The 14,272-nt window shown below is 52.1% G+C and overlaps 1 long non-coding RNA gene across 4 annotated transcripts in view; it reads left to right on the top strand.

Annotated features, from left to right (window-relative positions):
- The first annotated feature begins 5,050 nt into the window (after window positions 1-5,050).
- Window positions 5,051-14,272, top strand: part of LOC129468376 (uncharacterized) — a 29,616-nt gene continuing 20,394 nt past the window's right edge. Inside the window, exons 1-2 of one of the 4 annotated variants that reach the window (XR_010117247.1) lie at window positions 5,052-7,001; window positions 8,220-8,464. This is a non-coding gene — a long non-coding RNA (uncharacterized lncRNA). Of the gene's footprint in view, window positions 8,465-14,272 lie in introns of all 4 variants that reach the window. The other 3 variants (XR_010117249.1, XR_010117248.1, XR_010117246.1) reach the window with 3 other exon arrangements.

Genomic DNA, 14,272 nt, shown 5'->3' with positions numbered 1-14,272 from the left:
AAGCAATTCCACAGACATTTCTGGGCCCCTCTCAGCTGCCCCCGCCAGCAGCCAGCAGCTCCCTGGACCTATCTGGGGAAGGAGACTCCCCTTTCCCTGAGGGCCTCCCCCTCTGAGCCTGGCTAGCACCCTGGGCCTGTTCTCCTGTCCCCCTGCAGCTGCAGGGCCATGGGTCCCCTTGTGGGAGGGACAGAAAGACAGGGCGGCACCGGGAAGGTGGGCACAAGGGCCTTCCCACCAGGAGCCAACACTCCCCAGGGATCATTTCCGGGGGGTGCTCAGGAGGCAGGAAGTGGGATGCAGGGGAAATCCTCAAAGGCTGAGGCTGCGGCTGGACAGAGACTTGAGGGAGGAGCACAGGAGGATGGCAGGCACAAATCTCAACCCACAGCAGGTAAAAGACATGCAACTTTTTAGAAGTCCCCTGATGTCAGTTTTTAGAAGTCCCCTGATATTTGTCTCTGCCTAAATCTCAAGTTGAACTGTAATCCTTTGTATAGGAGGTGCTTGGATCATGGGGGTGGATTTCTTGTGAATGGTTTAACACCATCCCCTTGGTGCTGTCCATGTGATAGTGAGTTCTTGTGAGATTTGGTCATTTAAAAGTGACACATAGCATCTCTCACAAAGTGTGGGAGCACACTCTCACTCTCTTGTTCCTGCTTTTGCTATGTGCCTGCCCTTCCTTTGCCTTCCATCATGATTGGAAACTTCCTGAGGCCTCCCTGGAAGCTGAGCAGATGCCATCATCATGCTTCCTATAAAGCCTGCAGAACCATGAGCCCATCAAAACTCTTTTCTTTAGAAATTACCCAGTCTCGTTTTTTTTGTTTTGTTTTGTTTTGTTTTGTTTTTGAGACGGAGTTTCACTCTGTCGCCCAGGCTGGAGTGCAATGGCGCGATCTCGGCTCACTGCAGCGTCTGCCTCCTGGCTTCAAGTGATCCTCCTGCCTCAGCCTCCTGAGTAGCTGGGATTACAGGTGCCCGCCACCACACCTGGCTAATTTTTATATTTTTAGTAGAGACGGGGTTTCACCATGTTGACCAGGCTGGTCTCGAACTTCTGACCTCAAGTGATCCGCCTGCCTTGGCTTCCCAAAGTGCTGGGATTACAGGCATGAGCCACCGTGGCTGGCCAAGTATTTCTTTCTTTCTCTCTCTCTCTCTCTCTCTCTTTCTTTCTTTTGAGACAGAGTCTCGCTCTGTTGCCCAGGCCGGAATACAGTGGCGTGATCTCTGCTCACTGCAAGCTCTACCCCCCAGGTTCATGTCATTCTCCTGCCTCAGCCTCCCGAGGCGCCTGCCACCACACCCGGCTAATTTTTCTGTATTTTTAGTAGAGACGGGGTTTCACAGGGTTCGCCAGGATGGTCTCTATCTCCTGACCTCGTGATCTGCCCGCTTTGGCCTCCCAAAGCGCTGTGATTACAGGCGTGAGCCACCACACCCGACCCTGGCCAAGTATTTCTTTATAGCAATATCAGAACAACCTCATATATCTATCCCCTTTGGGACGAGGGGCATACGGTAGACAGAACAGTGGCACCTGAAAGATGTCCATGTCCAAATTGCTGGAACTTGTGAATATGTCAGGTCACATGGCAAGGGGAATTAAGGTTGCAGATGGAATTAAGGTTGCTAATAGCTGACCTAGAGTTGGGGGGATTATTCTGGATTATCAGGGTGTGTCCAATGTCATCACAAGCATCCTTAGAAGTGGGAGAGGGAGGGCCGGGCGCAGTGGCTCATGCCTGTAATCCCAGCACTTTGGAGGCCGAGGCAGGTGGATCACATGAGGTCAGGAGTTTGAGACCAGCCTGGTCAACATGGCAAAACCCCATCTCTACTAAAAATACAAAAATTAGTCAGGTATGGTGGCATATGCCTGTAATCCCAGCTACTCAGGAGGCTGGGGCAAGAGAATCGCTTGAACCAGGGAGGTGGAAGTTGCCGTGAGCTGAGATCACACCACTGCACTCCAGCCTGGGCAACAGAGCAAGGCTCCATCTCAGGAAAAAAAAAAAAAAAAAAGTGCAAGAGGGAGATGGAAGAGTCAGTGTCAGGGTAATGCAACATGAGAAGGCCTCAACGCATTGTGTCTGGCTTTGAAGATGGAGGAGGGAGCCACAAGCCAAGGAATGTGGGTGCTTCTAGAAGCTGGCAAAGGCAAGGACATTGGTCCTCCCCTAGAGCTTTCAGAGAGGGCCACAGCCTTGTTGCAACTCCCTTTTCCTGTTCTTCCTCCTCTGTTCCAAGCTGGAGCCTGAGCCGTGGAGCTGGGCTAAGAGCTGGAAGACCTGGATTCCAACCCTGGCTGTGCCTTTAATTTGCTCTTGGACCCTGAGAAGTCATGTTTCTTCAGTTGACCTTAGTTTTCTGACACATGGGCTTGTAACAGGCTCCTGCCTCTCTCCTGGGGTGGCTAGGCCCAGGCTACATGTAGGGATGCTCAAAAGCACGGCAACAGTCCTGAGGCCCATGCCAGGCCCTGGCCCCTGGCTCCAGGTCTAACGCCCATTTGCATTTTCATTCCTTTTCTAACCCAATAAAGGATCAGGGCTGGGATCATAAAAGTGACTCCCAGAGAGTAAACCTCCTCTTAGACAAAGGACGGCATGGAGGGCAGAGCGTTAAGTCAGTTCCCTACGTCCACTCAGCCAGCTGGGGCTGAGCACTAAACTTCCAGGCTTCCAGTGAGGGCATTTTCCCCACCCCCGAGGGTGTCCTTCAGGGGAACATCTGTCCCAGAGTGGCACTGGGTAAAGGGCAGGGGCTTCGCATTGGGAGTTGTAGATTCTCGTGCCAGCTTGCTCACTCACCAGATGTTGTGCTCTTGAGTGTGTTAATACTGGGAGTGATGATCATGCCTGGCTTGCGGGGTTGTTGGGAGAATTAAAGGAGAAGGTGCTGAGTGCCTGGTACTGAGCCCACACATAGCGAGTACTCCACAGCCTTGGTACTGAGCCTACACGTAATGAGTACTTCACAGCCTTAGCTGACACGACCCTTGTGAACTGCCTGCCTTCCCTGCTTCTCTCCATTCCTCCTTTGACAGAAGAGAGAGGAAATTCCCCTTTCAGACAGAGCTCTCATGAGATCCTAATCACAAACCCGGAGGCAGACAGGCCAGCCCTTGTTTTTTGTTTTTGTTTTTTTTTAGATGGAGTCTCGTGCTGTTGCCCAGGCTGGAGTGCAATAGTGCAACCTCGGCTCACTAAAACCTCCGCCTCCTGTGTTCAAGCGATTCTCATGCCTCAGCCTCCCGAGTAGCTGGGATTACAGGCACGCTCCATCATGCCCGGCTGATCTTTTGTATTTTTAGTAGAGATGGGGTTTCATCGTGTTGATGAGGCCGGTCTGGAACTCCTGACCTCATGATCCGCCAGCCTCAGCCTCCCAAAGTGCTGGGATTACAGGTGTGAGCAACTGCACCCGGCCCCAGCCCTTGTTTTGTCCATTTTAAGGATGAGGCTGCTGAGGTCCCGAGGGGGTCTCTGAGCAAGTCAGCGGCAGAGCCAGGGCCAGACCTGGACTCTCACCTCACCCTCTCTCCACACAGAATTTCCCAGGAGGCCCAGGGCTCTCTTGTGCTAGAGACTGGCTGAGGCCGAGGGCTTGTCACCCAGCTCACCTGCTGCCAGGCTGGGTGCTGGCTCACAGCTCTGTCCCCGAGCAGATCTAACCCAGCCCTCCCCTTGCTGTCCCCTCCCTCTCACTGTGTCCCAAGCACCCGGCATCCAGGGTCATTTGGAAAACCTGCCTGTCCCCAGACAGCTTGAAATCTCTTGAGTGGCGACCTTTCCTTGCCACACTTAATGAATTTCAGGAGCCGAATGTGGGCCCCCAGGTGGTTGGGGGCCGTGAACAGTGGGGAGAGGAGTAGACAGGGACAAAGAAGTTCAGGACAGGAGGGTGCAAGAACCTGGGCTGCGGGGGCTGATTTTCCTGAGCGGAACCGGGGCTAGCATGTTCATGTGAGGACAAGAGAACAACGGGGGAGATGGAGGCCGGGTGTTTTGCTATGCCAGGGCAGGAGAGGCTGGCCTTCCACACTTCTCAGGAGCCCAGCAGTGCCCTCCGCACAGACCCTGGAGATATGGGCTTGGGGCTCTCGCCCAGAGAGTGGCAGGGAGGGCCTGTCTTAGGTCCTAGGGTGTCTGCTGGTCCTGCCAGATCTAACTCAGGTGCCCAAGAAGCAGGTCCTCTGAGGGCCCCAAGACCACCTATAGTGTCCCTAGAGAAGGTGGCTCCCCCATCCCCCTTGAGCCTTAACTTGGCAGATTTCCTGGATTCTGTGACTGACACAGACCCTCCTTTCCCAGCAGCCAGCCCTGAGCAGGGCCCATGGACTTGCCCTGTCCATTCCCCTCCTTGACCAGGCAAACCATCTTGAAGTTGCTAGAGCAAGATTCTTCCTCACCCACTGGGAGAGGCCAAGGTCTGTCCTTCCCTCAGACCACCCCACCCCTTCTCTTCTCAGGTGATTTTGGTGGCATACCTCTTCCTTTCTGTCCTAAGCCCATCAACCCCCACTCCCACATTTTTTTTTTTTTTTTTTTTTTTTTGCCACAGAAAAGAAAGAAAAAGGAAAAGAGCCTAAAGGCATATTCTTCTTTGTGTAAAATTAATATATGCTATTCAAGGGTATGTAAATGTAATTTTAAAGCCAGCTTTCTTGGGCCTTCGTGAGGAGGCCACTGTCGTGGTCAGAAATCTAAATAGCATATGGCATATAGTAGGTGGTCAATAAAAGGAAACTCATCCTGCCCTCCTCTCTCTCCCCACCTTTCCTTTCTCAAGCGTCCCGAGGGCACCTGGGCTTCCCAAAGCAGAGAGGCCTGTTGGGGGCAGATGCCCACCTGCCCTCCTGCCACCCGTGCCTATCTGGGATTCTCCTCCCAGAACAAACCTCTCCTGCAGGGGAGGGCAGGTGGCACCTGAGGGACTGTCCTGAGGGCTACTGAGGGACTCAAGGAAAAAACCCACCTTGAGCAAAGCAAGTCTTCCACGCCTCAGAGGGGATCCTTCCCAGGCCTCCTTTTTTTTTTTTTTTTTTGAGACGGAGTCTCAGAGTCTTGCTGTGTCACCCAGGCTGGAGTGCAGTGGTGTGATCTCAGCTTACTGTAACCTCTGCCTCCCAGGTTCAAGCGATTCTCCTGCCTCAGCCTCCCGAGTATCTGGGATTACAGACTACACCATCATACCCAGCTAATTATTTTTTTTAATTTTTAATTTTTTTTAGACAGAGTCTCACTCTGTTGCCTAGGCTGGAGTGCAGTGGCATGATCTCGGCTTACTGCAACCTCCGCCTCCCGGGTTCAAGCGATTCTCCTGCCTCAGCCTGCCAAGTAGCTGGGACTACAGGCACGTGCCACCACACCCGGGTGATTTTTCTATTTTTAGTAGAGACGGGGGTCTCACCATGTTGGCCAGGCTGGTCTCAAACTCCTTATCTCAGGTGATCCGCCCGCCTTGGCCCTCCAACTCTGTGCTGGAGTTACAGATATGAGCCATTGCGTCTGGCCAGGCCGCCTTTTAAATTAGGAACCAGGAGCATGGCCTGAAAAAATGATTGTTTTGGTGCCCCGACCCCACGAGGGAGTGGGGGACTGAGACCCCCATCAGGCCACTGAGCAGGGGAGCCAGGACAGCTTGGCGGTCACACCCCTGAGGTCTGGGTGCAGCGCGGGAAGTCTGGGTCCCTTCTAGGATCTCTGGGCCACTAGTCCAGCTGTGGGGACAGTGCCCGAAGCCCCTGCCCCACTGACTGGGGATCCGGAAAAAGGGTGCCACCTCCCCACCCCAGGCATCTACTTTGCTTAATGGGGGTTGAGCCCAAAGAGATGCTATTGAGCATCTAACACAACTATTGTCACTTTTCTGGCCACTTTTCCACATCAAACTCATTCTTTTGGTCAAGTGGGAATAGAAATCAGGGAAAGTTGTGGGGAAAGTCATTTTGAGTAAACAGATTCAAAAGCGCTCGACAGCCCCTCGGCGGCTCCGCTCCGAATAACCACACCGCGGTGGGCAGGTTTCGGAGCGGAGGCCGGGTGGAGACCCTCCACCAGCTGCAAAAACCAGCGGAGTGGGCGGCTCCGCCAAGCAGAGGACCCAGCGCAGGCGTCGCATTTCGCTCTTCAACCTCCAGGTGGCGCTAGCGGGGGCGGAGCGCGTATTTGCATTGGGGGCGGAGCTTCAGAAATGCTGACTGTTGAATGGCTGGGCTCAGTCTCGCTTTCTTTTCGCCTTCCTGGCAGGGCTAGGGAGGGGACCCAGTCCCGGTGCCTGAGCTGCGCAAGAGGAAACGTGTGTGTGGGAGGGTGACATGGGGGACGGGGTTGGCTCACTTGACACAGAAAGAGAACATTTGTGGCATGGCCCCCGGGTGTGTTCACTCCTCAAGGACAATCTTGATTTCCTGGTTTTTGTTTCTTTTTTAATAAAGGCAATTTGTTAAGTGTATAATTGTGTTTTCCATTTATCATTCCTTTATAAGACATCTCATAAATTTACACACCAGGAAAAATCCTTGGTGGGACCTGTTGATAATAAAGACATCGTTTATTTACAAAAGAACGAAGGTGAGGACCTTCTAGACCTCCCTTTTTCGTTTTCTTGGTCTCTAAATGTTGTGTGTGTATTACCAATATAACTATCTGTGGCTGTATTTTATTTGCACATAAAATCTAACAACTGACTGTTAAGCTTCCGCTATCTGGCAGGCATTGGGTGGGGTTTCTCTTAGTCAAGAGTGAGGAAAAAAAGAGGGGGAGCTCGTGGACAGGTAGGACAGGCGGCAGACAGGATCCAGGCTGTGCACGGGGAACACTTAAGAACTCTGCCATAAGCACCGAAGAAGAAGTGGAGCCACAGGGAGACGAGCGGGGAATTTAGAGGAAGTGGGGCCCGAGGGCAGCGGAGCAGAGCCGCTAGCTCAAAAAGCGCAGTGCTGAAGTCACATTGATGTCATCGCAGAAGCCCAGAGGAGCTAAGGAGAGGTGAGATGTTGGGGGATTCCCTAGGGCACCTGGAGTGGGCCCCTGGCCTTTTGTCCGGTTGGTGGGGAGGAAAGCATTGGAGAGTGTAACTTCCAGAATATTTCCTTTTTGCTTCCGGATAGAAAGCCATCTCTGGGGCCAGGCGTGGTGGCTCACGACTGTAATTTTAGCACTTTGGGAGGCTGAGGCGGGTGGATCACGAGGTCAGGAGTTCAAGACCAGCCTGGCCAACATGGTGAAACCTCGTCTCTACTCAAAATATAAAAATTAGCTGGGTATGGTGGCGGGCGCCTGTAATCCCAGCTAGTTGGGAGGCTGAGGCAGGAGAATGGCTTGAATCTGGGAGGCAGAGGTTGTGGTGAGCCGATCACACTACTGTACTCCAGCCTGGGTGACAAAGTGAGACTCCGTCGAAAAGAAAAAAAAAAAGAAATATTTGCTAAGTGAATAAGGGAAGCAGATGCTTCTCGATTGGTCGAGAAAGCTCCCTCTAGGAGCCTGCACAGAGCCCAATATCTCTGGCAAACGATAATTTGTTCAGAGAGGGCTCTCTTTAGTGTAGGGGAAAGTAGCCCCTTTGCCCCGGGAGAAAATTGTGACAAGACCTTGGTGTTTCAAGGGCTTGAAAAAACTGCCCACCCACTGAGGGGGCAAGCAAGTTGCAAGTGTGTGTATACCTGGTGGTGAGAGTGAGATCCGCGAGGTGGTCCTCCCCATCCTGTCCTGGTCCTTACCTGCCATTCCAAGACCAGCCTCCACCCCAGAAGCAGATTTTCCCATGACTTGAGGGCTACAGTCTGGGCAGAGATTTGGCTCAGGGCCCTGCACTCCACCCCTTGACCTCTTTAAGTGGCCCTTTACGTGTCTGGGCAGGGGAGACAAATCAGCGCCCCAAGCCTGAGTACCCGTGCCAGGCCTGGGGAGATCCTCAGCCATCTGGCACTGGGCGTGGGGCTTGGGCCCTGGCAGCACCAGGTTCCCTCGTCCCCATCACTGTAGCCTTTCGCCTATGAGTCCAGGTAGGGTCTGGCTAGTGCAGCTCAGTGTGGCTTGACCCACAGTGCCCAGTGGATGGTGCAGACACTAGTGTCAGAGGAAGAAAGGAAAGCAACCATTATTACTCATTTGCTATGTGCTCAGCCCTGCTCCAGGTGTCTTACACGTTTTAATATAATCCTTAGAACAACTAAATAGGTTGGAATTATCTTCATTTTATAGATGCAGAGAATAAGGCAGTGACCTGAAGTCACTCGAGAAAGGAGCAGCGTCAGGATTCAAATGAAGGTGTGCCTGCCCTCCAGAACCCATGCTTTCCCATTGAACCCTATAGCTGTCCAGGAAGGCATGGTCCCCAGGGATCCCAGGAACCCGCAGGGACCTCCCTGAGAAGCAGGGCCCCAAACAGGCCTCCAAGAAACAGGGAGGATGAGACAACTCCAGAGAAGAAGGCAGAACCCTCGCTGGTGAGGACCCTTGGGAGCAAAGACGGGGACAGAAGGAGGAGATTTAGCAAGGGGCCAGCAGGGTGCAGACTCACAGGAGAGGAAAGGGAGAAGATTCAAAAGGGCAAATTGAGGCAGGAGGTGACAGATTTAGACCAGGTCTAGAGAGATCATGGAGGAAGCCCGGGGCAGCTGGAGGCACCCCAGCAGGACTGGATGACCTAGGGGCCAAGGTTGGAGCAGAGGGCAGGAGTCACACATGTTAATGCTCCCAGGAGCTGGGCAGGTCACGTCAATGGGCAGATGAGCTGAGGGTGGAGCACAGACAGAACTGAGCAGGAGACAAGCAGGACGTGGGAGTTGGAGCGGGGTTGGGAGCCCTCAGACAATGACCAGAGGCTGGGACACAACCGCCCAGTCTTTCCCAGGCAGCTGGGTGGGCAGCGGGCACACCAGACAATCATGGGTCCTGGACCCACACCTCAGCTCCCCTCTTAGCGACTGTGCAAGCTTTCCCATCCTCGTTAGCCTCTCCGAGTTTTCTCTACAGATGGACACCCTCGGCATCGCCTTAAAACACATATTCATTAACCACACTAAAAAGCAGTCTTTTCCCCATTCCAGGGCCAGTCTGCACAATCATTAGGTTCTAACATAAGCTTCATTTCCAGGCCAGCACACCCTCCGGGTCACAATACATTAGTCATCTGCCATTCAGAATTGGCACCCATTGTGTGCCAGCACTGTCTTCTAGCTCCTTCTCCCATGTTTCAGGCTGGTGGGAACTGGCACCCACCGTGTGCCCGGCACCCTGTCTTCTAGCTCCTGCTCCCATGTTTCAAGTTGGTGGGAAGTTTTCAAGTTTCAAGTGTCTGGGGGAAAGTTTATACCTCATTTGGGTGTTCCCGAGTGGGAGTACCCTCAGCGGTAACTGGCACAGAGTGAGCTATTGCTTCCTGTGGGCCAGGGTGATTGGACTGTCTCCCACCTAGCCAGGAAGTGCCTCCAGGCAGGAGCCGACTCTTCTAGAGGCCTGAGACAGGCCTGCTCCTTTGCATAAGAACTTGTCCAGGATGCTTTAGCTTTGGGCTGGGGTGGGGTGGGTGGTGCATCATTCAGGAAGACAGGTGGATTTTTTAAAGCAATAAAATAGGACTATTATTTGTAAACTTTGTTGAGACACTATCCTAGCATTTCGTGTGTGTTGGTTAACAGGCAGAAATTTAATTACCTGCATTATCTCTCTATATATTTAGTAAATCATTTGCGTGTTAGGTATTTGTCCACAGCACTCATTTTAGTTACCAGGGATCTTGGAGAACATAGTATTCGCATATTTTGAGAGACCTGAAGGTGTATATCACTATCCCTGACTTCAGGGACCTTACAGTTGGTTCAGGAAGACAAGAAGAGCACGTTAAAAAGCTCAGAGGAGCCAGGTGCGGAGGCTCAACTGTAATCCCAGCAGTTTGGGAGGCCAAGGTGGGCCCAAGAGTTTGAGACAAGCCCCTTGCTTGAGCTCAGCCTGGGCAATATGGCAAAACCCTGTCTCTATTTAAAAAAAAAAAAAAAAAAAAAAAAAAAAAAAAAAAAAGAAAGAAAGAAAGAAAAGGCCGGGCGCGGTGGCTCACGCTTGTAATCCCAGCACTTTGGGAGGCCGAGGCGGGCGGATCACGAGGTCAGGAGATCGAGACCACGGTGAAACCCCGTCTCTACTAAAAATACAAAAAATTAGCCGGGCGTGGTGGCGGGCGCCTGTAGTCCCAGCTACTCGGAGGGGCTGAGGCAGGAGAATGGCGTGAACCCGGGAGGCGGAGCTTGCAGTGAGCTGAGATTGCGCCACTGCACTCCAGCCTGGGCGATAGAGCGAGACTCCGTCTCAAAAAAAAAAAAGAAAAAAAAAGGCTGGGTGCAGTCGCTCAGGCCTGTAATCCTAGCACTTTGGGAGGCCGAAGCAGGTAGATCACCAGGTCAGGAGTTTGAGACCAGCCTGGCCAATATGGTGAAACCCCATCTCTACTAAAAATACAAAAATTAGCTGGGCATGGTGACGCACACCTGTAGTCCCAGCTACTTGGGAGGCTGAGGCAGAAGAATCACTAAAACCCATCGCGCCACTGCACTCCAGCCTGGGCTGGATCTCAAAAAAATCCAGCTGTTAGAGTCCTGATTTTGGACTCCATCTCAAAAAAAAAAAAGAAAAAAAAAAGCTAGCCAGACATGGTGGCATTTGCTTACAGTCCTAGCTATTAATACTTGGGAGGCTGAGATGGGAAGATTGCTTGAGTCCAGGAAGCCAAGGCTGCAGTGAGCCATGATCACGCCACTGCACTCGAGCCTGGGCAACAGAGCAAGATGCTGTCTCAAAAAAAAAAAAAAAAAAAACCAAAAAAACAACTCTTGGGTTCAAGGCCCTGTGTGACTGGGTTGGGTGGGTACTAATTTCATGACTCTGCCTATGTTGAAGGGGCTTCTCTCTACTCTGCCTCAGTTCCTTGTTTCTCTAAAACTTCTCCTTTCCTACTTACAGCCCCGGGCCATCCTGGACAGTCATTGGCAGGCCCACCATCACTATGGGGTGGCCCAGTGTCACATCTGCCAGGAATACCAGCACTTGAGAATTACCTATGCAAATTTTGCACTGACCAGTGATGAGCAAAATAATGTAACCCACATGTAGATTGGGGGTGTGCGGCTTTTGCCACTGGAGTTCCCCCGGCCTTGAATGATGGGAGCAGAGGCACAGTGACAGCAGACATTGGAAGCAGCTGGCTGGGGCCTAGGGGACCGTCTCTGACTCGGCAGTGAGATCCCTCTCTGGATCTTCTGTCCTAAAACTGTGGCTTTGCACAGAAGCCATAAGGTAAAAGGGGATGGAATAATTGTAAGTGTGGACATTTTCACACAAATCTGTGCTCCCCAGAAATTCAGTTGTCTTTTTTTTTTTTTTTTTTTTTTTTTGAGATGGAGTCTTGCTCTGTAGCCCAGGCTAGAGTGCAATGGCACGATCTCGGCTCACCGCAACCTCTGCCTCCTGGGTTCAAGTGATTCTCTGGCCTCAGCCTCCCGAGTAGCTGGGATCACAGGCGCCCACCACCTCACCTGGCTAATTTTTGTATTTTTAGTAGAGATGGGGTTTTGCCATGTTGGCCAGCTGGTCTGGAACTCCTGACCTCAAGTGATTCACCCACCTCAGCCTCTCAAAGTGCTAGGATTACAGGCATGAGCCATCACGCCCGGCCAGTTGTCTCAGTTCTTAATTCTTCTCTAGAGTCAGAGGGAGGCCGCCTGCTGCCTGAGAATGGCCCAGGAAGGCTTTCTCTGGCCAGGGCTTCAGAGGATGTAACGATGCCCACACAGAGCTGGGAAAGTGCCAGTTCCATGGCCGCCCTGGAGCAGCTGCCTGACACAGGCATGGCTAGCGATTGCAGGCGGTGGGGGGAGACTGAGGGTCTCAGCAGACATGTTGCCATGGGGGAATTGTGGGACCAGTAGAGCCAGGTAGTCTAACTTTTCCAGAGATACTGTAAATTTGGGTTTTTCTGTTAAATCTTCTGATATTTCACCATTTGCAACCCATTAAATTGTTTTAAAAACACCTCCTGGGCTGAACAAAATAAGACTTTGGGCCGCCCTCTGTTTTGCCCTCCAATTTAGACCCAAAACGTCCACCTCTTAGGCCAAACCATCCTGGCCTGGCCCCTCGGGTAGGGTTACCCTCAAAGCTGGCAAATGAAACGGGGCAGGAGCAAGTGCCAGCGTCAGTGTGGGGACCTCCACACTTGGCAGGGAGCGGGGATTTCAGCCTGGTGCAGGGCTGAGAGGTATCACCCTTCTAGCCTCCGCAGCTGACTTCCTTTAGGGACGGGCACCTACCAGGCCGGTGGCTGTGGTGGGCCAGGCCAAGGAGACAGGCGGCAGCAGGTGAAGTGATGCTTCCTCCTCAACTGGCCTAGTCCTGGGCCTGAGGTGGGCAGGAGGCAGGCAGGAGCAGTCTTAGCCATGCCGAGGCCAGGACATGGGGCTATGCTGTCATTTCTTTGCCTCCTTCTTCGAGAACACTGAAATCAAAGCTCCCTCCTTCTCACCTCAGGGGAGCTGTGGGGCTGGGACTGGAGAGGCCCTCGCATCTTGCTTTGCTCTTGTAAGTTTTTTTTTTTTTTAAGACAGAATCTTATTCTGTCATCCAGGCTGGAGTGCAGTGGCGCGATCTTGGCTTACTGCAAACTCCACTTCCCAGGTTCAAGCAATTCTCCCTGCCTTAGCCTCCCAAGTAGCTGGGATTACAGGCACCCGCCACCACACCTGGCTAATTTTTGTATTTTTTTAGTAGAGATGGAGTTTCCCCATGTTGGCCAGGCTGGTCTCGAACTCCTGACCTTAAGTGATCCACCGGCCCCAGCCTCCCAAAGTGCTGGGATTACAGGCGTGAGCCACCGTGCCCAGCCTGCCCTTGTAATTTTTAAGGTAAATCTGTGAAGAGATGTATTTATTTGGACTGTATATGTTTCAGGTTGAATTGATTTTGTTTTGACACGTTGGTTCAAAATAAGGTGGACCCTTTGGAAAATCAGCTTGCTGAAGCCATTTATTCAGCTCAGCTCGAGGGGTTTAATTGAAAACAGCTGAGACACACTGACATCACCACAGGCCTCCAGACTGAAAGGGACCTCAGAGGAGGCACGCTGGCTCAGAGGAGGGAAAGCCTGGCTTCAAAAGCCAGAGCCAGTGAAGCGAAGTTTTATCCGAGGAGGAAGGTTTTGCTGCAAAAATAGTTCCTTTAGTATGTTTTTAAAAAACAAAGAAGCAAGAGGAGCTGACCAAGCATATTTAAGAGCTTACAAGAGTAGGGAACAGTGAAGAACTCACTGAAACTCTGAAAGCAGCCTTGGATAGGCTGTGATGAGCAAGTGAATGGACGTCATGAGACAGTATGGTTTCTGTTATTTCCTAATTTGCTGCCATTTTATTTATTTATGGTTGGAGTCTTCTTCCCTTAGCACTCTTCTGTCCCCCATATTTGGTGCTGAACAATTGCTTTGTGCGACTGTGTTTCTCAGGTACATCCTGCAGCCTCCTACCTTGTGCTGCAGAGATAACATCTAATGCACAGCTGGGCTCAGGGACCTGGCGCTCCTGGTGTGGATGGCAAATGAAGAACTGTATCTCATTTTCATGCAACTTGTACCTATTTGTCCCACTAATTTTGCAAAGAAAAGAAGCAGAGAGAGGAGGAGGATGCCCTCTGTTTGGCCACATTAGTGCAGACCAGTCACTGGAGGACCTGCTTCTGGGAGGATGAATAGCCCATGTGGAGGGGCCCTACCATCAGGTGGTCAGGAAAGCTTGGTAACCAGGCCAAAAGCATCGTCGTCAGTGCCAGAGGATGCTTGGTGAGGTGACTTAGGCAGGGAGGGTGGGGTGAAGGCTCAGTTGGCCTAAGGCCAGGATATAAAGTGAGTGATGTAGCATTTTTCCAGGGGAAAGTGTCCTTACACACCCCATCCAAAGGTTTAATATGACTCTAGGCAGCAGGACCAGCTCCTCTGGTAACAGAGGAGGCCTGGAAGGGGCAGCACACCCCGCAGGGACCCCTCCACTCCCTCCCTGTGTGGCCCTGGGCCATCTGATTTGCTTGGCTTCGGCTTCTTGAGCTGTCCTGATGATTCCTTCACACTTTAACGTTCTATGATTTTCTGACTAGCCCTAACCCTTAAGTGGCAGCGGGAATGTCACAGCCTCTCTGTGGGGCTAAAGATTCCATATCTGTTGATTCCCCCCTACAGAGTCTGGAGTGGGTGTTGGTGGAGCCCGGCGAGTCTCTTTAGT

Source organism: Symphalangus syndactylus, chromosome 18 (assembly GCF_028878055.3).
Source record: "Symphalangus syndactylus isolate Jambi chromosome 18, NHGRI_mSymSyn1-v2.1_pri, whole genome shotgun sequence".
Taxonomy (NCBI): domain Eukaryota; kingdom Metazoa; phylum Chordata; class Mammalia; order Primates; family Hylobatidae; genus Symphalangus; species Symphalangus syndactylus.
This window is presented reverse-complemented; position numbering and strand designations above follow the sequence as displayed.